Source organism: Zophobas morio, unplaced genomic scaffold (assembly GCF_036711695.1).
Source record: "Zophobas morio isolate AGI-343-1 ecotype UQ-CSIRO unplaced genomic scaffold, CSIRO_AGI_Zmor_V1 ptg000018l, whole genome shotgun sequence".
In the NCBI taxonomy this organism is placed as follows: domain Eukaryota; kingdom Metazoa; phylum Arthropoda; class Insecta; order Coleoptera; family Tenebrionidae; genus Zophobas; species Zophobas morio.
In genome coordinates, this window is record NW_026972123.1 from 6312478 (window position 1) to 6338961 (window position 26484).

The 26484-nt window shown below is 32.2% G+C and overlaps 1 protein-coding gene across 3 annotated transcripts in view; it reads right to left on the bottom strand.

Annotated features, from left to right (window-relative positions):
* LOC135131081 (uncharacterized) overlaps nt 1-26484 on the bottom strand; it is a 782641-nt gene that overhangs the window by 358652 nt on the left and 397505 nt on the right. The gene's annotated exons all lie outside the window — the stretch shown is intronic.

Consider the following 26484-nt stretch of genomic DNA (forward strand, 5'->3'; position numbering starts at 1 on the left):
TAAATCCTATAAATATGAATAATCTAATTATTATCTTGTACATCTCAGAGATTCTAAAGATTCCAGAGATTCCAAAAATTTCAAACATTTAAATACCCTTGGGGCCTATTAATTTTAGAAAATCTGGAAATATCTAGAAGGTGTGAAACATGTCGCAGACCTAGAAATCTTGAAAACTGAAGAAAATGTTGAATTCTGGAATATCCGAAGACTGATATTTTTATAACATTTCAAAAATTTAGTCAATTCTAGAAATTCTAAACATTTTACTAAATTTATGAAAACATTCCACATAGTGTGAAAGTTCAAAATCTTCTCTAAATTTCAAATATTTCGAAGATTCCAGATTTGGAATTACTGGCAACAGTGTTACTATTTTTGTCAGATTTTCATAAACAACTTAACCTAATACTTATGATAAATTTCATTTTTCATTAGCGCTCTTTGCATATACGAAATCCTGAAAGACATCCTGAACGGTGTACAGGGTGATTTTTTTAACGTAAAACTTTCCAATATCTCGAAAAATATGCACCCTACAAAAAAATATTTAGAATAAAAATTTCATCATTTCCTGCTTCAACACCAAATGGTTCCTCCACAAAAGAATCGCCATCGACTAATAGCAATTGTACCATGTACCATATAGGTCCTCTAAATTGTACCTATTTTAATTGTTAAAAATGTGTGTGACTTGTTCATAAAATAATCATGCAAAATACCACTGTTTCTTCGATAATTCTATATTAGTTACACGTGCTATTACTGACGATAGTTGGGTTATAACGCCTAAAATTTTCATCCCTCATTTAAAGAAATTCCACTAACATACAGGTGATCTTCTCGGAGTAAGATGATTTATTACAGGGATTATCTGTTTTCAGAACGATATACCGTTAAAATCTCATTAAGAGGTTTAATAGGACGTTGTCTGTAAATCTTCCCTGCATTCCAGTTGTCTGTCTCACCTCTTTTTCCAACGCTTTAAATAATGAGAACAATTAGTTAAAAAAAAAAAAAAAAAGTTAATCATTGAACAAAAATTGACAGCTCCCATCATCTCGGGTGACACTTCAGACGAAATATAATGACCTGCTTGATCATTCTGAGCGACCACTTGGGTCTTCCCAAAAAATTTTGGAGGCCCCTGATGTAAAAATCTTGGGGCCCTTAATACTGTCTTCTTTTATAAGAATTTAAAAGTATCTTGGAAGCTTTGATGTTCTGTTTTTGAAAAAATTTCAGAAAATCTGGGTAATTTGTTTTTGAACAAAAACTGAGAGAATATCGAGAACCCACTGTTTTTTTTTTAGAGAGAAATTGGGAACATTTTTATGGATCCCGCTGCTTTAATTTTTTAAAAATTTGCTAAACATTTTTGGATGTTCAGGGTAGTTTTTCTTTAAGAATCTAAAGGAATCTTAGAAGGGTTTTAGTACTTTGTGTTTGAAAAAACTAAAAGAACCTTGGAGATTGTTGGTGTTTTGTTAAAAAAAAAGAAAAATCTTGTAAGACCCTGATGTTTTGCTTCAGAACGAATTTGAAAAAACCTTGAGAACCCAGTGTTTCCTTCTACATACAACTGAACAAAACCTTGACGGTCCCTGCTATTTTAATAGTTTTGGTACCGTTTCTAAATGTCCTAAGCTTTAGGTTAGTTATTCTTTTAATTGATTTAATATAATAGAAAAAAAAATGTTTACTTGCATTTTTTGTTTCGGAGGTTATATTTGTTGAAATACGCATAATCTGGAAAATCTTAAAATTGCTTTAAAAAATAGCGTCTTCTTCAATATTGAAAGTCTCCTTTGTGAAAAATGGTTTCGGTTACGAATAACAATTTTCCTAGGCAATAATGGCAAAAATTCTTTGAAATAACGCAATCTCATTTATAATTTTCACGCACTTCGTATATTTCGTTCGACGTTAAAATTTATGTTTCTTTGGACTTCTTATTAGACGTTTTTGTATCCTTTGGATAGCACATTCATAAACTACTACAATTAAGATATACATTTTAGTAAACTTTTCTGATGGATTATTTAGTTTATTACTACATGGTAATAAAATTTAAAGTCGGTGTGTGCTACCACACGGACATTACTTGATGTATAGACCCTTGGGGCAGTTATAACATTGTCGCTGTCGGACAGACATAAACCGTTTCATGATACCCTTGATACATAAATAACTATACATAGAGGTAAAATAATGTGAGAACAGCACACCCATAAACAAGAAGAAACGAATCAGGGTTACGATTTGAAATTTTTCAAGAATTTTCATCTTTAGAAATATCCATTTCCACTTCGAGTAAGGAAAACTCATTTCCTGAAGACAAAAGCAACAAACATTTTTTTTCTGTCTATTGTAATAGAGTTTTAACAAATTAAAAAATATAAAAATAATCCTCTTGGCTAACTTAACTTAAAAAGATTCTGTAGCTTGCTTTTGTTCTAAATTATTTAGGAAGGGTGAAAAGAAAAAATAAGTAGGTACGGAACTGGGAAAAATTATTTAATGTTAGCGTTTGGCGAACAGTTTGTTTAAAATAGTGTCAGAATATATTGATCATCAAGTTCAAAAATTATTTGGCTGCTAAGAGAGTGGTGTGAGTTGCATAACTTTATTTGATACAGCTCTTTAGAAACGCGAGCTTTAAAAATAGGAACACAAATATTTATAAGGTTCTAGAACGAATCGTGTTTACTGCAAGTTGGCGAAAGTTGTACTTATTTATTTATTTTCACTGTGAGCTTTTAGGTGATGAAATACTCAAATACCAGATAAAATAACATGTTTTGTTTCAAGTCAAAATATTTTATTTCTTGTTGCAGAGTTTCTTTGCATCGTTGTTGCCACTCCATTCCGACGAGACTCGGCCCATTCGCGTCGAATGAGCGTCTTCGTCGACAATACCATCTTTGCAACTTGTTGCTCCTCCGGCCTATGATAGATGTATGTGCACTTTGGCATAATGAGCTCGAAAACGCTCCCCTATACGTCTCTCGAGGAGATATTTTCGTGGTTCCTTTACCTGTTCGATGCAGTGTTGGTGCTTTTAAAATGCCCTTTACATTGAATAGGACAGCGCCGGTGTAAAATCAGTGTATACATTCTTTATAGGAGCAATAATGGGACCCCAACATTTCATTATGGTGCGGATAATGTTGGCGGCATTGTCCGTGGATTGTGCACTTGATCTAGACTCCGCTTTTGCTCTGTAAAGACATGAATAATAAAGTTAAACAGGTAGGCCATTATCACATTGTGCCGATATAAAGCAAGGTGGCATTCACATTCAATTCGACTTCAATGCTATTCACGCGGATTTATATGTTGTGTAGTTGCCGCGATGTGAAATTTACACTCTTTGTGACGGCGAGGAGCTTCTTCGGGGGTTACGACCGATAGCGCCGGGCTTTCCCGAAAAGGAACTAGAGGTCGAGAGCGGGACTTCGATCGGAAATGTTTTCAAATTTTGTTTAAATAAATAGATTTTGACGTTTATCTAACTGAGTCCTATTCGAGCTCGAGTTTGAAGGATTACGATTTTTTGCATTTATTGCTTAAGTGCATTTTTATGCATATCTTAAAATTTTTGCTGCATTTTTCGTGGTAATTGGTGAAAATCTTAATTCTAATACAATTTTAATATAGTTGGTTATTGCCAGGTAAATAAGTACCGACTTTTCTAGTAATGCGGATGGGTTTTTCCAAGACTTTATTTCTGGGCGCCCTCAATTAGGCGTATTACTGGATTTTTTTCTTAGCCGGATGTTGTAAATATAGATAGTTCTGCAAATGTATAACAACATTTTCGAAAATGTAAAACCGAATGTTTTGAGATCTTGCCAACGTTTTAAGGTTATCGTAAACATGGTAAATCGTTAATCAAAATTGTTTCGTTTATGCGTCCCAAAAAAATGATGACGTCATTTCACAATTTTACCGAAAACATGTTCTTTAAATTTGTTAGAATTACATACTGCTGGCGTTGTGAATCCGTGCAGAGACATCCAAATTTTTAAGAAAAAAATAAAAAATTTTAAACATTTTACAATTTAGCTTTAAAATAGCAAAATCGAATCATTTATCCCGCCGCACATACTAGAAAGCTTTCGAGAAAATCCATAGGCGTCATGGTATATTTAGTATTCATAGACTCCTTAGACTTTTGGCACCCTTGGAATCCTCGAAATCTTAGAAATTTAGAAAAGACTTTGAAATATTTTCATAAATTCAGTAAAATGTTTAGAATTTCTAGAATTGAGTAAATTTTTGAAATTTCCAGAAGTTCCAGCTTTTCTAAATGCTATAAAAATATCAGTCTTCGGATATGCCAGAATTCAACATTTTCCTCAATTTTCACGATTTCTAGGTCTTCCACATTTTTCACACTTTCTATTTATTTCCAGATTTTCTAAAATTAATAGACTCCAAGAGTCTTTAAATCTTGGAAATTTTTGGTATGTCTGGAATCTTTAGACTCTCTGAGATGTACAAGATAATAATTAGGGTATTCAAGACCCCTAATACTTATAGGATTTATAAAAATTAAAGAAAGCATTCTTCAGATTTTTCCGATTTTTAGATTTTTAGGATTTTTGTTGTGTTTAGTTTTTGGAATCTTTAAAATTTTTGTCATGTTTAGAGTTCATGCGTTTTTTACAAATTACAGAAACTTTGAAATATGTGGAACAGAATTTTAAAACCCTTTTACTGTTTGAGTCCTTAAAGTATTTAGACACTTTAGAGTTTTCAGAGTCCTTAAAGTCTTAATAATCTTTGGAAATTTTGGATACTTCAGAATTACTAGAAATTTTATAAAGTTTAGAATTTTTATAAATTCTGGAAAGATTAATAATACTTCCAAGATCTTTACAATTTTTAAGATTTTGTTGGATGTTTCTTCTATTTAGAGATGTTTAGAATGCTTCGAGCCTTTAGAATTTTTGAAAGGTTTGAAACCTTTTTAAATGTTTCCAAACTTTTGAAATTTTGAAATTTAATATGTTTTTATTTTCTTTTAATTTTCGGAAATTTTCGTAATTTGCAAAATTTTTAAAATTTTTAGAATGTTCAGATATTCCAGATTGGCCCAATTTTTCAGACTTTCCGAAGTAAGGGAGCTAGGGGCTTGTTGTAACAGGGGTAAGTTGTAACACTAAATTTTTACCCGGAATTTAAACTCTTTAACGCCAGGTTTTTTACTGATTTTAATTCTTGCATCATAAGACATCATGGATGTGTGCACGTGTGTCGTTTTGGCCAAGTAATGTAAAATATTGCTTTCGTAAAATTTGGTTTTTCGTATCTGTTATTAATTAATTTTAAATTTTTAATTTTGCATGTAGTTCAAAAATTACTCAGCTTTGATATTCCTTACATATTTTGACGCTAAGCGAGATAATTTTGTCGAAATGTAATTAAATGTAGAAAAATGTGCTACGGGGCATGTTGTAACAATATCTCAGGGGCAAGTTGTAACATGTTACAACTTATCCCAAATTCACTTCTACAAATCTGGTACCTAGCATACGAAAAGCGAGCGAAAATTTTGACTTATGCCATATATCGCTTTCCAGTTATATTAAGAAAAAGGAAAACAAAACTCAAATCTTTAATGTTGACTCTTTTTCTAAAAGTTTATTCCAATTTTACTGATAAACATTATATATAATGAACTGTTGTGTTGATTTTTGAAAAATAAAGTTTAAATATGTATCAACATCAGCTTTACTTTTACGGGGCAAGTTGTAACAGTGCACTTTTTTTAAGAAAATGTCTAGTATGAAGTGAATATGAACAATTTTGACCTTTTGCCTGTTTAGTCCAGTAGAGGAATAGTTAGACTACCGACAGATACTTTTATAATGGTCAAACAGCTAATATAAAATTATATTCGTTTTCCTAAAAACTATTACAACAAGCCCCTCGTTGTATTGATTATCGTGTTGTTCAAAGAATACTATGTATATTAAGAAAATAAAGGCAAAATATAAACCCCGCCCACCCACCCCATCTCAATTGTGATGATTTCTTTCATTTGTTTTAAGTTTCATGTTTTAAAAAGAAGTCTACACATATTAAAACAAAAGGGCAAAATGTAAGCCCGCCCAGCCACCCTGTCTCAATTGTGATGACGTTTTTTATTCGCCGTGAACCAAGTGGGCGGAGCTTAACTGCAAAATACTTATTTCTTTACAAGAAATTAAAATCATGTTTCTAAGTATCGTGTTGTTCAAACAATACCATGTATACTAAGAAAAAAAAGCCAAAATATAAACCCCGCCCGCCCACCCCATCCCAATTGTGATATATTTTTTTATTCTTAGAAACCTAAAACACGTTCACAATGGTCAATTTTTGTAAGGAAATATGGATTTTGCAATTATACTCCGCCCCTCGGCCCACGACGAATAAAAAAATCATCAAAATTGAGATAGGGTGGGTGGGCGGGGCTTATATTTTGTCTTTTCTTTCTTAATATGGATAGCTATTTTTTCACAACAGGAAACTTAAAACATGATGAAAATGGTACATTTTTGTGAGGAAATATAGATTTTGCAATTATGAGGTGGAGTATAACTGCAAAATCAATCTTTCTTTGTACAAATTTTCCATTTTAAACATGTTTTAAGTTTCTTGTTGTGAAAAGAAGTCTACACGTATTAAAACAAAAAGGCAAAATGTACTTGTTAAGAAAAGACTGATTTTGGCAAATCATATGTCTTTTAAAAAAATAGAGGGTAGGTGGGTGGGGCTTGTATTTGCTAAAATAAGACTGATTCTGGCAAGTGATATATCCTCCAAGAAAACAGAGAGGGCGGGTGGGTGGGGCTAGTACTTGTTAAGATAAGACTGATTTTGCCACATTATATACAACTAAAAACTTACTTTTTAGTTATTATTATGTGACTACTATTGTACTGAAGAAAATTTCAATTGTACCATATGTGGGTGTAAAAAATACATATACAGGATCAGTCGCGAGAAAATTACTTCTGAAAATTATTTTTATGCCACCCAAAATACGAATACCGTGTTTGTTTCAGTTTTCATGGTTCTGCAATTTGCAGCTTTTAGATTTCAATTTTGTTACTTTCCGATTTTCCACTTTTCGATTTATTCATTTTTTTTTCGATCGTTTTTTCGATTTTCATTTATCCGATTTTTTGATTTTTCAATTTTTAGGCCTTGCAATTTTTTTACTTTTCACTTTTCGAGTATTTGTTTCATCGAATTTTCGATTTTTCGAGTTTTCGATTTTCGATTTTTCGGTTTTTCCATTTCCCGATTTTCGATTTTTCGATTTTCCATGTTTAGATATTTTCGATTTTTTTTTTATTTTTCGATTGTTCTGTTCGTCAGTTTTGAGACTTTGCAATTTTTACTTTTCCACTTTTCTACTATTTTAGTTTCGGATTATTCGATTTTTGAATTTTCGTTTTTTTTTTCATTTTTCGATTTCCGATTTTTTAATTTTTGGATTTTTCGGTTTTTTAATTTGTCGATTCTCGATATTCCGATTTTCGATTTTCCAATCTTCGATTTTTCAATTTCCAGTTTTCGATTTTCCACTTTTTGATTTCACGATTTTTCGATTTTTCTGTTCGTCAGTTTTTAGGCTTTGCAATTTGTTTACTTTTCGATTTTTCGATTATTTTACTTTCCACTTTTTTAATGTTTGAATTGTCGACTTTTAGAGTTTTCAATATTATGAATTTTCGAATTTTCGGTTTTCCTATTTTTCGATTTTTGATTTTTCCATTTTTCGGCTATTTGATTTTTCAATTCTCGGTTTTTCAATCTTGCAAATTTTGGATTTTTCAGATTTGTGAATTTCCAGTTTTTCGATCGACCTACGTATTAGATTCATTGAATTTTCGATTTTCGGTTTTTCCACTTTTAGATTTTTGATTTTCCAGTTTTGTATTTTCAGATTTTCTGTTTTTCGCATATTTGATTTTCGAATTTTCGATTTTCGATATTCAGTTTTCCATTATTCAGCTTTTAGACTTCAATTTTTTACTTTTCGATTTTCCAAATTTTCGAGTTTCAATTTTCAGATTTTTGATTTTTCGATTTTCTTTTTAAATCTTTGAATTTTTCGGTTTTGATTTTTCGAATTTTGATTTTTAATTTTTCCATTCTTCGGTTTTTAGACTTCAATTTTCTTTCTTTTAAATTTTTCGATATTCTATTTTCCGCTTTTCAGAATTTTCGATTTTCACTTTACAGATTTTTGATGATTAGAATTTTGGATTTTTCAGTTTTATGATTTTTCGATTTTTAGAAAATTTGAGTAGTCGAATTTTCGATTTTCCAATTTTCAGAATTTTCAAGTTTCTTTATTCAGATTTTCGATTTTCCACTTTTTCGATTTTAGATTTTTCGAATTTTTGTTTTTCCAATTTTTTGCTTTTTCGATTTTTCTGTTCGTTTCAGTTTTTAGGCTTTACAATTTTTTTACTTTATATATTTTGATTATTTTAACTTCCGATTTTTTTTATTTTTGTTTTTGATTTTTTTAATTTTCAATATTACAAATTTTTGACTTTTAGATTTTTTGGTTTTCCCGTTTTTCAATTTTCGATTTTTACGATTTGTATTTTTCGATTTTCTGTTTTTTGCATTAGTGAATTTCGGTTTTTCCGATTTTTGATTTTGCGCATATTTCATTAATCAAATTTTCGAAAAAGTTACCATGCTTACAAAAACTTCAAAACATCTACAATATTTCAAAGTATTCAGTTTTGCTATTCTTGATTTCTTCAATGAAATAAATTGACTCAGTCATTAACTTTTTTGAGACACCCTGTGTAACCAAATCTAAAAAATATTAATGCAGTGATAAATCACAAGTATAAAACTCATCATATTTTATACATTTAAGATAGGATTTATTCTGCAAAATTTTGAGGTGACGTCATAAATTTTTTAGAGGGGATAAGCAAATATATTTTAATTAAAAATGTATCATGTTTATCATGATTTTAAAACATCTGCAAGATTTCAAAGTATTCGATTTTGCAAATTCAAAATTAAATTGCAAAATTTTGTTTTATAATTTTTATTTTTTTTCCAAAAATCCGGACGTTTTGGATAAAAATTCAACACGGAGTCATAAACTACATGTGTAGGAATATGTTACTGTATACAATTTAAAACCCATTTACTATGCATAAATTTGAAGTGACGTCATCACATTTTTGGTGGGGATGATTAGACAAATTTAATAATTTTGCGACATTTATGAAAAAAATATCAGTTAACAAAAATGGCACGTTCTTATTATTATGCCAGTTACATGTCACTCAACGACAATATAAGAGTATTTTATTTGAAAAAGTGATGAAATTTTTTATACGGAACAATTAGTCGAAAGATGTTAGAAAGCAAAATAATTTCTCAGTATTAACTACCAAAAGTTGAAACGACTCTCGCTATGACGTCGTTAATGAGTCCTGGAAATGTTTAGTTTACCTTGACACAGTCACTAATACTTTCTTTCTCCTAATTCATATACGATTTTCATTGTGAAAACCACTTCAGTATTCAAAATGTGTTCTGTGCCGCTCCAACTATTTCTCGTAATTTTTCTACTTAAAATCAGCGACGGTCAAAAAATTTCTTTCAAAAATGTAACAATTAACTGGGCAAACGACATCAAAAACGAAACAATAATTGTTACTGCTGATAATTTGAAGAAAACTGTTCCTACTGGAGAAAAAGTGTCAGTGAACGTTAATGGCGACGTTCCCGTTTTATACGAACAATCTATTTATGACATACCTAATTTGAAATCTCTGGTGCTATCTAAAGTGAATTTAAAAGAAATCAAACCAGGAGCCTTTGGAAACTTACCACTTTTACGATATTTGGATTTAAGTTTCAACAAACTAAGTGAAATCAAAAGTGGTACCTTCACTAACCTAAACCTGTCTCATGTAGACTTGGGATTCAATTTAATCGCCACTCTGCAGCCTGGAGCTTTCAAGAACATCACCGTCGAAGAACTATATCTCAACAGTAATGAACTTACTGAAATTCCAAGTGGGGTTTTCGAAAATGTGACTTTCACAAGTTTGTATTTGTATTTTAATCACATCCGCACTATAGCACCGACAGCAATATCAACAATTTCGTTGAAAAAATTACATCTATCTCACAACCAGCTTGAAACAATCGATCCAAGAATTTTTAATAATCCTGAATTAACACGGCTGCGATTGAATGACAACTTAATCAAGTTTTTACGACCTGGGGACCTGAAAAATTTACCCCGATTAGACGATTTAACACTTTCGTCTAACAAGTTGACCGAAATTCCAGATGGAGTTTTCAACAACACCAACATCGCGTCATTGGAACTGGATCTTAACAAAATTGCCAAAATTGCAACGAAAGCGTTCGATGATATGCCAAAACTCGAATTTCTGGATATTTCGATGAATAATCTAACCCTTTGGGATAATAATTGGTTAGCTGGATCATCCGAGCCTGAAATTTTTATGGCTTATTTCAATCAAATTACTGAACTTCCGGACGAAGCCTTCAAGAATTATCATCGCTTGGAGTATTTTAATCTTGAGTACAACAAAATCGCGAAGGTTTCGATGAAAGCTTTTCAGAAGTCAGGGCATATTAGTTTTTTAAGTTTGGCTTCTAACGAAATTGATAGTTGGAGTCCAGATTTGTTGAGGAATGTCAGTATTGATAAAATTAATCTTGGCATGAACAAGTTAAAGTGCACCGATTTGGATGAGTTTTTTGGAAATGGTACCACGCAGATATTTTGTTAAATACATAATTTTATTTTAATAATACTTATTATAGGTATATTATATTATTTTAATAAAAAAAATGATCGAAGACATAACTTTCCTCCCCTCTGAAGTGCAGCCCAAAAAATCCCGCCTCTTTGAAAAATTATAAAAATTGTTTCGAATTTTTGTTTAATTCTGATAACTTTTATAAAGTAAAATGCAGGTCCCCAACTTTTTGGACTTAAATATTTTCAATTTTTCGTTTTTTTCGTTTTCAGTTTTTCGATTTGCAATGTTTCGAGTTTTTGAGTTTAAATTTTTAGTTTTTCAATTTTCCAACTTTCGAATTATTAGAATTAGTTTTCAATTATTCAATTTTTCAATGTTTTGATTTTATAGTTTTTTGTTTTCTTGATTTTAAGTTTTTCAGTTTTTCGTTACGCCAATTTATCGATGTGCCACTTTTCAGTTATTCATATTTTTTTTCTCCATTTCTAGATTTTGCAATTTTTCCATTTAAAATTTCTCGAGTTTTAAATTTTCAATTTTTCAAATTTTCGATTCTTTAATTATTCACTTCTTCAAATTTCTCGGTTCGGTTTTTTTCTTTATTTTTATAATGTTTCGATTTTTAATTTTCCGTTTCTTCAGCTTTAGATTTTAAAGTTTCATGATTTTTTAATTTTTCGTTTCTTCAATTTTTCGATTTGTGATTTATCAATTTTTCACTTTTCTTGATTCTTCAATGTTTTGATTTTGCTATTTTTCGACTTAAAATTTCTGGAGTTTTTAATTTGTCGATTTTTCTATTTTTTCTTTTCTTTAATTTTTCGATTTGCAATTCACGAGATTTTGATTTTTAAATTTTCAGTTTTTTGACTTGAATTTTTCATTTTTTTTTCCTTCCGTTTTTCGTTTCTTCAGTTTCCGATTTGCCATTTTTCGAACTCAAAGGTTAATTATTTCAGATTTTCAATTTTCCAACTTTTGAATTTTTCAGTTATTAGATTTTCCAATTTTTCGATTTGAGTTTCTCGAATTTTCAGTTTGTAAATTTTCAATTTTTCGTTTCGGCTTTTTATTTTTATATTTGTTCAATTACTCAAGTTTTCAATTTTTTGATTTTTCAGTTTTTCGATTTTTTTTTTGTTTCTCCAATTTCTAGATTTTGCAAATTTTCCATTTAAAATTTCTCGAGTTTTCAATTTTTTAATTTTTCAATTTTTCGATTCTTTAATTTCCTCAAATTTTTCGTTTCAGTTTTTTTTTTTCTTTATTTTTATAATTTTACGATTTTCCAATATTTCGATTTTATTATTTTTTATTCTTTCAATTTTCGATTTGCAATTGTTTCATTTTTATTTTTTTTGCGTCTTCAATTTATCGTAAAACTCTCTTTACGAGTTTTCATTTTTAATTTTTCAATTTTTCGATTTTCCAACTTTTGTATTTTCAATTTTTAGATTTCACAAATTTTCGATTTGCAATTTCAGGAGTTTTCAATTTTTAATTTTCCAATTTTTTATTCTTCAATTAAGTCCTTAATGCCTTCAATTTTTGAATTTACAGTTTTTCGTTACATTTTTAATTTTCTTGATTTTTTCATTTTTTCCGATTTTATAATTTTTCTTTCTTCGATGTGAAATTTTTCAACTTTTGGTTTTGTCATTTTTTCAGTTTAAAATTTTTTGATTTTTCGTTTTTTCAGTTATAGATTTTTGAGTTTCTCACCTTTTTAATTTTTCTTTTTTTTGTTTCTTCACTTTTTTGGTTAAATTTTTCAATTTTCCAACTTTCGCATTTTTTATTCTTTAGATTTAGCAATTTTTCGATTTAATTTTGCTCGAATACTCAGTTTGTAGTTTCTCAATTTTTCGGTTCAAAATTTTTCGAGTTTTCAATTATTAACTTTCAATTTATATGTTAGCACGTAATTATTCATAGCTTCAAATTTTCGATTCCCAATTTTTCATTTCGTTTTTACTTTCATATTTTACAATTTTTCGATATTTCAGTGTTCTGATTTTATTTTTTTTAATTTTTTCATCAATTCAATTTTTTCAATTTTTTGCTTCATCAATTTTTCGATTTGGAATTTTACTATTTTTCTTTTTTTTTTCTTGAGTTTTACGACATAAAACTCGTTGAGATTTAAATTTTACATTTTTTCAGTTTTTCGTTTTTCCTAATTTTGGATGTTTCAATTTTTAGTTTTGCAGTTTTTCGGTTTACAATTTCACGAGTTTTCAATTTTTAATTTTTTAATTTTTCGATTTTGTAATTAATTTTTCGTGTCTTCAATTTTTCAATTTGCAATTTTTCATCTCGGTTTTTATTTTCATTGTATTTTCAATTTCTCTTATTTTTTAATTTTTCGTTTCTTCAATTTTTCGATTTGTGATTTATCAATTTTTCACTTTTCTTGATTCTTCAATGTTTTGATTTTGCTATTTTTCGACTTAAAATTTCTCGAGTTTTTAATTTGTCGATTTTTATATTTTTTTCTTTCTTCAATTTTTCGATTTGCAGTTCACGAGTTTTTGATTTTTAAATTTTCAGTTATTTGACTTGAATTTTTCATTTTTTTTCGTTCCGTTTTTCGTTTCTTCAGTTTCCGATTTGCCATTTTTCGAACTCTCAGGTTAATTTTTTCAGATTTTCAATTTTCCAACTTTTGAATTTTTCAGTTATTAGATTTTCCAATTTTTCGATTCGAGTTTCTCGAATTTTCAATTTGTAATTTTTCAATTTTTCGTTTCGGCTTTTTATTTTTATGTTTGTTTAATTATTCAATTTTTCAATGTTTTGATTTTTAATTTTTTTGTTTCTCTAATTTCTAGATTTTGCAATTTTTCCATTTAAAATTTCTCGAGTTTTCAATTTTTTAATTTTTCAATGTTTCGATTCTTTAATTATTCATTTCCTCAAATTTCTCGTTTCAGTTTTTTTTTTCTTTATTTTTATAATTTTTCGATTTTCCAATATTTCGATTTTATTATTTTTTATTCTTTCAATTTACAATTGTTTGATTTTTAATTTTTTTTTACGTCTTCCATTTATCGTAAAATTCTCTCTATGAGTTTTCATTTTTAATTTTTCAATTTTTCGATTTTCCAACTTTTGTATTTTCAGTTTTTAAATTTCACAAATTTTCGATTTGCAATTTCACGAGTTTTCAATTTTTAATTTTCCAATTTTTCTATTCTTCAGTTAAGTCCTTAATGCCTTCAATTTTTGAATTCACAATTTTTCGTTACATTTTTTATTTGCTTTATTTTTCCATTTTTCCGATTTTATAATTTGTCTTTCTTCAATGTGAAATTTTTCAACTTTTGGTTTTGTAATTTTTTCAATTTTAAATTTTTTGATTTTTAACTATTTTACATTTTTTTAGTTATAGATTTTTGAGCTTCTCGCCTTTCAATTTTTCTTTTTTTTTGTTTCTTTACTTTTTTGATTTCCCATGTTACGAGTTTTTGAGTTTAAATTTTTCAATTTTCCAACTTTCGCATTTTTTAGTCTTTAGATTTAGAAATGTGTCGATTTGATTTTCTCGAGTTCTCAATTTGTAATTTTTCAATTTCTCGATTTAAAATTTCTCGAGTTTTCAATCATTAATTTTTCAGTTTATCGGTTAGCACTTTAATTATTCATTTCTACAAATTTTTAATTCGTTTTTATTTTCTTTTTTACAATTTCTCTAAATTTCAATGTTTTGATTTTATTATTTTTTATTTGTTCATCAAGTCAATTTTTGAAATTTTTCGATTTGGAATTTTTCAATTTTTCTTTTTTTTTGTTTTTTTCAATTTTACGATATACGTTCAACTCGTCGAATACTAAATTTTTTCGATTTTCCAAAATTTGGATGTTTCAATTTTTGATTTTGCAATATTTCGATTTGCAATTTCACGAGTTTTCAATTTTCAATTTTTTAATTTTCCGATTTTTCAATTAATTTTTCATGTCTTCAATTTTTCAACTTGCCATTTTTCATCTCGGTTTTTATTTTCATTGTATTTTCAATTTCTTTTATTTTATAATTTTTCTTTTGTTCATTGCAAACTTTTCCAATTTTTGAATTTGTCAATTTTCTGATTTTCAATTGTTCTATTTTTGAATTTTCAGATTTTTTATTTTTCAGTTTCCCGATTTTTCAATATTTCGTTTTTTCAGTTTTTGATTTGTAATTTTTCTAGTTGTCATTTTAAATATGTAATAATAATTATAATTATTAAAACGTCTCACTTTTCCGATTTTTAATTTTTCGATTTTTTTTTTGCAATATTTCGATCTTTCAGTGTTAAAGTTTTTGGATTCTATAATTTTTCAATTTTACAATATTTGTATTTTTCAACTTTTTGATTCGATTCGTTTTTTCATCTTTCTAGTTTTTCGATTCATTAACTTTTTCAATTCTTAAGTTTCTTGATTTTTGATGATCCAAATTTTGTAAGCATTTTACCATTTACACAATATTCTTAATATACGTAGAAAAGTTGACAACAATCGGTCCGGTAGTTTAGGAGATTACGTGTCTAATAAAAATATGCACAGACGTCTGACCGACAGACAGATGGAAACGGGAGATCGCTTTTTTCGTACTCTAGAGTCTAGAGGTCATGAAACGTCTAGAAAACATGAAAATGGAAAGCTTCCGCTCAGGAAGTAATTAATCATCAGCTATCTCTTGTTCAAGCACAGGCTCCACACTAGGTCCTCCACTTTTCCTGATTTCTCCGGCCGACCTCAAAAATAAAAACCTCCGAATCCTGCAAACGGAACTTCCACCAAAACCAACCCCCAACCCAGTCCGACCAGCAACCCAAACCCAATCAATTTTTAACCCAATTTGCATAGCCACTTCCCCTCGCCCCACTTTTGCAAATCCCCTCCCTCATCATGACTTATTCTTCCCTCCACAATGGCCGGCAATGAGCGCGCGGAATTCAATTATGCCGCCGCCGCGCCGCCACACGGCCGCACTCGTCATCATTCTTCCAAGATAGCGTCATTGTCTCACCCTTGCATCATTTACCGCATCAAAGTGTCGTTTGTTACCGCGTCAGCGCGACTCGTGCATTATTTATTTGGACGTTATCGGTGCACGTCGGATTTTTTTCCGGGAGAGCGATGACGATTTCCGGTCACCGCCGCCGCTCCCGCCGCCGCCGCCGTCTTACGCCGGCTCCAGGAGTGCGCTAATTGTCTAATTAATTAACAAACCGCCGAAGCACCAGTTTATATGCAAACATGGGCCGTGAATATTTAATTATTTCCTCACTTTACTTAATTGCTCGTGTCTGAAATTAATTATATCAGCTTATGATGTATTCATGAGGGGTTTTTATGGGGAAGGGAGATGGGGATGGGACGAGCGCGGAAGGGTAAGACACCGATTTTTGGGTTTAAATGACTCAAAAAAATTAAAGAATGAATCAATATTGTCAATTTATAACCAACTTATAGTTAGTTCATTTGCAATAATCCATTTTCCGCACACTCCATCCATCTGCCAGTACTGTAATGCGACAATTACCGCACAAAACATCAATCGCGATCTGGCTTCTCTCGCCTCCTCTTCCTTAACTTTTCCAGCCCGTAAAAACGTCAATGAAACACAAAACATCTTCCAAATCGCAATGAATGACAGAATAAAATGTAGGGCGTGGTGTGCACGGTGAAATATAACGCCGGGACAGAAATATCTTGTTCGTCGACCACAATGGCCCTCGGAATGGGAGAAAAAAAATAGGTTAGGTACGGGCCATTCATTCGGCCGTGAGTGAAAACTAGAAGCTTCGCCCCCCGCGGTTGCATTGTATGCAGAATTCGACATGTTAGACCCGCCGGAATCGACCATATTCGCTCCTAACACACGTGCTTTCGAACGAAATTTCGGCTTAATGGTGCACGAGTTTTACGAGTTTTCAGGTATTCGGACCTTCGCTAGAGGTAATGACGGTTCGAGGAATCCGGGATTTGCACACCCTTCAGCTTTGTACCCGGGTCTTGTTTTTTCGGCCGTTTTATAGAAACGAGGAGTTTGTATCTCATATTGGATCAATTCTTTCGAAAACAGATGTGAAGCTGATTTCTAAAATAATTCTCTTTAATATTACTAATAAATGATGATGAACATGGTAATGAACAAATTAAGTAACTTATTGTGTTGCTCGTTCTAGTTTTTTTTAAAGCTGCTTTATTAAAATTATTGTGAAAAATATCAATACTATCATCCGAGGTACAGTTTTCATTTACTAACTCTCTAGTCACAACGCCTAACATGTAAACAGTCAAACGTTTTAAGATAAAGGTACTTAGCAAAAATTAAAGGTTAAAAAAAATCATATGTAACTAAAAAAAAGTCCCGATCTCAATTGTGATGGATTTTTTTTTATTTGTCGTCACAACTACAAAAATTTTGCACATATTTTAAGTTTCTTATGATGAAAATAAGAATACATATATCAAAAAGAAAGGTCAAAATATAAGCCCCACCCACCCACCCTATCGCGATTGTAAAGATTTTTTTTATTCGCTGTCAGACCGACCGGCGGAGTTTAATTGCAATATGTATATTTCTCTACAAAATTTTACTCTTTTAAGAACATATTCCACATGGTAATTTCTTCTAGAGAAATGAAGTTTTTTGCAACTAAGCTGCGCCCTTCGGCGCAATTGTGTGGTTCAAAAAAACCATAATTAACTAAAAAAAGTCTCGATCTCAATTGTGATGGATTTTTTATTCGTCATCAGACCGAGGGGCGGAGCGTAATTGCAAAATCCATATTTCCCTACAAAAAATTTGAACATGTTTTAAGTTTCTTGTTATGAAAAGAAGACTACGTATATAAAGAAGAAGGGGCAAAATATAAGCCCCGCCCACCCACTCTATCTCGATTGTAAAGATTTCTTTATTCGCTGTCAGACCGAGCGGCGGAGTTTAAAGTTTAAAGTTTAAAATAAAATCTAGATTTCTCCACAAAATTTTCCTCTTTTGAGAACATATTTCACAAGATAATTTCTTCTAGAGAAATAAAGATTTTGCAACTAAGCTGCGCCCTTCGACTCACGATGAATAAAAAAATCGTCACAATTGAGAAAAAGTGGGTGGGCGGGGCTTATATTTCGTATATTTGGTTTTAATATACGGAATCTTCTTTTCCCAACAAGAAACTAAAATTATATTTAACAATCGTGTGGTCCAAAAAAAGACATATGTAACTAAAAAAAAGTCCCGATCTCAATTGTTATGGATTTTTTATTCGTCGTCAGACCGAGGGGCGGAGCGTAATTGCAAAATACATATTTCCCTAATAAAATTTTGCACATAATTTAAGTTTCTTATGATGAAAATAAGACTACATATATTAAGAAGAAGGGGTAAAATACAAGCCCCACCCACCCACCCTATCGCGATTGTAATGATTTCTTTTATTCGCTGTCAGACCGAGAGGGGTGGAGTTTAATTGAAAAATCTATATTTCTTTACAACATTTTACTCTTTTTTAGAACATATTTCACATGGTAATTTCTTCTAGAGAAATGAAGTTTTTTGCAACTAAGCTCCGCCCTTCGGCTCACAATGACTAATAAATTGGTCACAATTGACAGGGGGTGGGTGGGCAGGGCTTATATTTCGTACATTTGGTTTTTATATACGAAATCTTCTTTTCTCAACAAGAAACTAAAATCATATTTAACAATCGTGTGGTTCAAAAAAATAATATCTAACTAAAAAAAGTCCCGATTTCAATTGTGATGTATTTTTTATTCGTCGTCAGATCGAGGGGCGGAGCGTAATTGCAAAATACATATTTCTTTACAAAAATTTTACACATATTTTAAGTTTCTTATGATGAAAAGAAGGCTATATATATATTAAGAAGAAGGGGCAAAATATAAGCCCCACCCACCCACCCTATCGCGATTGTAAAGATTTTTTATTCGCTATCAGACCGACCGGCGGAGTTTAATTGCAAAATCTATATTTCTCTACAAAATTTCACTCTCTTAAGAACATATTTCACATGGTAATTTTTTCTAGAGAAATGAAGTTTTTTGCAACTAAACACCGCCCCTCGACTCATGATGAATAAAAAAATCGATGAAGGGGTGGGTGGGCGGGGCCTATATTTCGTAGGTTTGTTTTTAATATACGAAATCTCTTTTTCCCAACAAGAAACTAAAATCATATTTAACAATTGTGTGGTTCAAAAAAACCATAGGTATATAACTAAAAAAAAGTCCCGATCTCAATTGTGATGGATGTTTTATTCGTCGTCAGACCGAGGGGCGAAGTTTAATTGCAAAATCTAGATTTCTCCACAAAATATTATTGTTTTGGGAACATATTTCACATGGTAATTTCTTCTAGAGAAATAAAGATTTTGCAACCAAGGTCCGCTCCTCTACTCACGATGGATAAAAAAATTGTCACAGTTGAGAGGGGGTGCGTGGGCGGGGCGTATATTTTTTTTGATGTATGAAATCTTCTTTTTCCATGAAAAAACTAAAATATATTTAACAATCGTGTGGATCAAAGAAAATTATATTTAACTAAAAAAAAGTTTGGATCTCAATTCTGATGGATTTTTTATTTGTTATTAGACCGAGGGCGGAACGTAATTGCAAAATACAGATTTCGCTACAAAAATTTTTAACATATTTTAAGTTAGTTGTTATGAAAAGAAGACTACGTATATTAAGAAGAAAGGGCAAACTATAAGCCCCACCCACCCACCCTGCCGTGATTGTAATGATTTTTTTTATTCGCTGTCAGACCGAGGGGCGGAGTTTAATTGCAAAATCTGTATTTCTCTACAAAATTTTACTGTTTTAAGAACATATTTCACATGGTAATTTCTTCTAGAGAAATGAAGTTTTTTGCAACTAAGCTGCGCCCGTCGACTCACGATGAATAAAAAAATCGTCACAATTCAGAAGGGGTGGGTGGGCGGGGCCTATATTTCGTAGGTTTGTTTTTAATATACGAAATTTCTATTTCCCAACAAGAAACTAAAATTATATTTAACATTTGTGTGGTTTAAAAAAACCATATGTAACTAAAAAAAAGTCCCGATCTCAATTGTGATGGATTTTTTATTCGTCGTCAGACCGAGGGGCGGAGCGTAATTGCAAAATACATAATTTCCATACAAAAATTTTGAACATCTTTTAAGTTTCTCGTTGTGAAAAGAAGACTACGTATATTAAGAAGAAATGGCAAAATATAAGCCCCACCCACCCGCCCTATCTCAGTTGTAATGATTTTTTTTATTCGCCGTCAGACCGAGGGGCGGAGTTTAAATGCAAATTCTAGATTTATCAACAAAATTTTACTCCTTTAAGAACATAAGTATTTCACATAGTAATTTCTTCTAGAGAAATGAAGTTTTTTGCAACTAAGCACCGCCCTTCGACAAATAATAAATTTGTCACAATTGAGAGGGGGTGGGTGGGCGGGGCTTATATTTCGTACATTTAGTTTTAATATACGAAATCTTCTTTTCCCAACAAGAAACTAAAATCATATTTAACAATCGTGTGGTTCAAAAAAACCATATGTAACTAAAAAAAAGTCCCGATCTCAATTGTGATTGCAAAATCCATATTTCCCTACAAATTATTTTGCACATATTTTAAGTTTCTTATGATGAAAATAAGACTACATATATTAAGAAGAAGGGGCAAAATATAAGCCCCAACCACCCACCCACCGTATCTCAGTTGTAATGTTTTTTTTATTGGCTGTCAGACCGAGGGGCGGAGTTTAATTGCAAAATCTATATTTTTCTACAAAATTTTACTCTTCTAAGAACGCATTTCACATGGTAATTTTTCTAGAGAAATAAAGATTTTGCAACCAAGCTCCGCCCCTCTACTCACGTTGGATAAAAAAATTGTCACAGTTGAGAGGGGGTGGTGGGGGCGGGGCGTATATGTTTTTTGATGTATGAAATCTTCTTTTCCCAACAAAAAACTAAAATATGTATATTTAACAATCGTGTGGATCAAAGAAAATTATTTGTTATTAGAGCGAGGGCGGAGCGTAATTGCAAAATACAGATTTCCCTACAAAATTTTTTAACATATTTTAAGTTACTTGTTATGAAAAGAAGACTACGTATATTAAGAAGAAAGGGCAAAATATAATAATAATTCTTCAAGAGAAATGAAGATTTTGCAACTAAGCTCCGCCCTTCGGCTCACGATGAATATAAAAATCGTACCAGTTGAGAAGGGATGGGTGGGTGGCGCCTATATTTCGTACATTTCTTTTTTATAAACGAAATCTTCGTTTCCCAACAAGAAACTAAAAACTTATTTAACTATCGTTTTGTTCAAACAAAACCATATGTCACTAAAAAAAGTCCCGATCTCAATTATGATGAATTTTTCATTTGTTCTCAGACCGAGGGCGGAGTATAATTGCAAATACATGCAAATTTTACTGTTTTAAGAGGATATTTCACATGGTAATTTCTTGTCGAGAAATAAGTATTTTGCAACTAACCTCCGTTTTCGGCTCACCATGAATAAAAAAAACATCACAATTGATACGGGGTGGGTGGGCGGGGCCAATATTAATTAATTAATTAATTAATTATTTAATTGCTGAGTTAATAATATCAATGATGTTAGGGACAAATAACAAAATAGAATCGACTATTATGTCTAGAACGCGAATTTGATTACAATTCTCTAGCAAAGTAGGTATAATAAAAATAAAATTTAGTGTCTTTTCCGGTGAACGTAAAAACTGAAATTTTTTATTTTCAGTATACTCCTTTAACATCGTGTGTTGAGGAATCCTTCTCTATGTATAAAAATGTCCTAACAGACAAAAGGAAAACTGTTTCTGCTGAAAATTTAGAAAAATATCTAATTTGTTATGGAAATTTTAACGAAAATTAGGATCGGTGATAATGCATAATAATAAAATAATGTAGATCTTAAAGAAATTCCCCGTTTTTATAGCCTATTTTTGCGTTTTTTTTTAGCCTAAAATCCGCTCTTTAATTAATCAATCCGTCCACATCTCCCGACCCGCGATTTTAACCCAGCATCCATCTCACGCTACCTTCGCCCGTGAAACCCAAACCTCGCTAATAATCCGTGCACTAAGGGCACTCCTGATCTTCCCACAGGGCTAGAGGGCGGCGAACTCACCTGAAGGGCGGTTTCCGGTGGCCGGTTCACACGCTGGGTCTCGCTCTACCCCCGACCTTCCCGCATTTGCACCACGGTCGCCCATCCCGCCCTTCTCCTTCGCCAAAAGCGAAAAATCCGCACGCTTTTCGACCTTCACTCCAGGGTAATTGCGCGAAAATCGCGCTTTCGGTCTAGTTTTTCGCTTTTCCGTGTCGCCGCATTTGCCCGTTCGTTTCGGCTGGGTCGTGGTGGAATTGAAAGGGGCCGGGTACCGAGGGTTGTAAGACTTGTTTACGGCAACTATGATTATCGTTTCGACGAGGGTCGCATGTACTCAGGTAAGAAAGCAGCGTGTATGGAAGTGCTCGAGTAATAAGAAATGTGTTCGAGCTTCGGGCGGGCGATGGAGGGAAGGTCGCGCTACCTGTTGGAGGTGATGGCGTATGGAGAATGGAGAGAGCGAAGGGAGTCGGGGAAAGAATTTAATTGAATTGAGGTGGTGGAACAAGGTGGGGTTTTGTGAGGCGAATTGACAGTGGAATTGCTTTTGGAGGAAAGGAATAAAGTCGGGTTTATTAATCCCTTAAAATTGAAAATAGGTTGTGCAACATAGTCACAAGTCGATTTTTTTTTCAAAGTTCGTCTTACTAATATAATTATAATAATTTAATATATATTGTATTCAGTGGCAAGGGAAGTTCTGTCACGCTTGAGTTGGAGACTAGATTTTTTTTTGCAGTTAGTACCTTTTTATTGAAATTTTTTGTTGTAACAAAATAATTTTCGGAATTTTAAATTTTAATGAGAAATCACAAATGTTGCAACTTGATAATATGTTTTCTAAATAACAATAAATGTGGCAAATCAGCCTTAAGTGAATATCAACGTCAAGAAAAAAAAATCATGGCTCACTTTTGGCGCTAGTACCTAATCCAACAAATTTTTGTGAGCGCCACAATCAACTTCAACAATGGAAATGGACACATCGTGACAAGTTTTACTTTTTTGACAAACGTGTTGTTAAAATTTGTTCCTTTGCTACCAGCCTTCCGCCTAATCGCCCCATTTTTCGCGTCTGCTACCGCACCATTTCCTCTTCACCATCGCTTGGCACCTAGCCTCCTCTGTCACTCCCGCACTAATCCCCTTTTAACAACGTCGCATTTCGATCTGATAAGGCCGGATTTGTCCGTACGTCGGAAAGCGTCTAATTATCCTTTTTGTCACTTCTTTGAGCCCCCGCCAGGTACAAACGGCCCCGGCTCGCACCCGAGAAATGCGCGCTAATTTCCCGGCTAATTACCGCACCGCGGCCGCCATCTTGGCTCGGTTATTTATTTTCAGCAGCTAACGAGTTCTACCCTGTCGGCGATGGTATGTTTTTTTTCGCGCATTCCATCTCGGCCGCCTTGATTGGGCCGCATTCCCTGTTGACATACGCCATGACTCAGCGCGACTTTGATAGAGATGCTTTGTGTAAAGGGTGTAAATGCCTATTAAACACTTCTTTAGCATAGCCGGAGGATGACTCGGGCGAAGCGGGCGATTTTTCCACCGAAAAAATGGACGCCGTTAATCGCTTACCCCGAGTAATTTTATGGTGGCCGCCGATTTGACTTTTAAGTAGCTTTTTAGCGCGAGTACCAGGCGGAATTGGTTCTTTATGGGCGAGAGGATGCGCGGAACTGATTGATTATGGGTTTTGTGGCAAGGATTTTTAACGGGGTTTAGATGAGCCATCGGACGTCAATTAAGAGGAAGTCGAGGCGGGGAAACAAGAACTTCGGGCGGACATCTTCTTTTCCACCGAAATTTCTTCGAGAAATGAAAGGACAATAACTACAAACAAAAAACACGAGAAATGTCTATAAGTAATTACATGCATTTACTCGTATTACCTATAACATAACGGGTGTTCTTGTTCAAGATTTATGAAGTTAACTTTGACATTTTTTTTTTGCTGTTACATAAAAGTTTAAGTAGGAACATGTCGAGTGACCATACAGTATTTCATACCTGATATTGGCAAGTAAAGATGGGAAGAATAATTTGTACGAATAGAGTACGAAAAAAGTGGTCTCCCGTTTCCGTCTGTCCGTCTGTCGGTCTGTCTGTCTGATGTCTGCATCCATTTTTATTAGACAAAAAATCTCCGAAACTATTGGACCGATTGTTGTGACTTTTTGTATGTATGTTAAGAATATCATGTAGATGGTTAAACGCTAACTAAAATTTGGCTAATCGTCGCCACCTCCAATGGGATGACGTCATCTACAAAATTTTGCCGAATAAATCTTATCACATTTTATATATGATAGTTATTGTGACTTATCATTGCGTTAATAATTTTTAAATTTCTTATTAATGAACGAGTCGATTTATTTTTATTGATTAAATCGGAAACGGTTGACTCTGTTTGTCTGAAAATTCACGGTCTCTCGTTTCCGTCATTTGTGTCAATGTTTGTATGTATATTAGGAATATCGTGATGGTAAAACTCTAACCAAAATTTGTCTGACAAAAATCCATGACGCCTTCTTACAATCTTGCCGAATAAATGTAAAATATTTACAATCTTATTCGAGACATTACAGAAATTCTAAAATTCCGGCCGCATATGTGGAAAGATTCCAAATGTTGTGAAAGTCCCAAATATACTAAGCCATTCAAAGGTTTTAAGGACTACAAAGATTTAAGGAATTTCAAAAAATTTAAAAAAGCGAGACAAGCCGACAGTTTAAAAATTCTAAAGGGATTTCAGGGATTCCAAAAATTTCGAAGATGCAACAAAATCTTAAAAATTTTAAAAAACTATATTTTGCCTTTCTGTTTTCTTAATATACATAGTCATCTTTTCACAACAAGAAATTTAAAACATGTTTAAAATGGTACATTTTTGCAAGGAAATATAGATTTTGTAAATATGGGGCGGAGCCTAATTGCAAAATTGATATTTCCTTATTCAAATTTTCCATTAACATGTTCTAAGTTTCATGTTGTGAAAAGAATTCTACACATATTATAACAAAAAACCAAAATGTAAGCCCGCCCACCCGCCCCATCTAAATTGTGACGAGTTTTTTATGCGCCGTGAACCAAGGGGGCGGAGCTTAACTGCAAAATTCTCTATTTCTGTACAAGAAATTAAAAACATGTTTGTGAGTCTCGTGTTGTTCAAAGAGTACTTCGTATATCAAGAAAAGTAAGCAAAATATTAACCCCGCCCACCCACCCTATCTCAATTGTGGTGGTACTTACTTGTAGAAAAATAAACATTTTGCAATTAAGCTCCGCCCCTCGGCTCACGATGAATAAGAAAATTCATCACAATTGAGATGAGGGCGGGTGGGCGGGGTTTGTGTTTTTCTTTTTTTTTTCCTTATATGTACGTAGGTTTCTATGCACGACAAGAAACTGAAAACTTATTCAAAGGGGTAAATTTATAGAGAAATGTGAGAGATAAAATTTACCATTTTAAACATGTTTTCAGTCTTTTGTTGTGAAAAGTATGTATATTAAGAAGAACAAAAAAGTAAAATCATAAGCCCCGCCCACCCACCCTGTCTCAGTTGTGGCGATTTTTCTTTATTCGTTATGAGCTTGGAGGCGGAGCTTAATTGCAAAATCCTTATTTTTCCATGAGAAATTACCAAAATGATCGCAATAATATATTGCCGCTTCAATCCATGACCTCCAGCTTGTCAGAACAGGCTCTGGAGGCAATAGATAATCCGGTAAGACTTCCCGGAAAATTTGGATCTTCAAACAAGCTCTAAGAAATGTTTTCTTTACTTCGGAAATTATTGACATCATCATATTGATTCCGGATAACTTCAACTACTAACTTTGTCCCTTGGTCGGATAACGAATGATCAATCCATTACAATTGAGGGTGGGGTGGGTGGGCGGGGCTTATTTTTAACTTTTTTTTCTTAACATGTATACTTTTCTTTCAACATGTTTCACATGGTACTTACTTGTAGAAAAATAGAAATTGCAGATACTTTAGACTTTACAAAACTCCTAGTAATTCCCAAAATTTCCATAGATTGGAAAGACTAAAGAGTTTAAAGACTAAATACTCTAAAACTCAAAAGCTAAAATTCTGTTTCGAACACTTGAACGATTCTAAAGGTTCTAGAGAAATTCCAAAAAGCCGAAGATTCTAAAACTTATCGTGTGAACTCTTAAATTGCCAAAATTTTTAAAATTCCAAAAACTTTAAAGAAAACAAAAATCTTAAAGACCTACAAATCGTAAAGATGGAAAAAAGGCATTCTTTAATTTTTATAAATCCTAAAAGCACTGAAGGTCTTTGGACTCCTTAATTGTTCTCTGGAGACTGTAAAGATTCCAGAGATTTCAAAAATTCCAAAGATTTAGACTCTTGGGATCTATGAATTTTAGAAAATCTGAAGAAATTTAGGAAGTGTGCCTGATATAATTCTATAAATTTTGGAAAGTGTGTAAATTCTGGTGATTTTGTGTATACTTCGGAAAATCTGAAAAATTGGGCTAATCTATATTCTAGAATTGTTATCTTATAAATCTTGGA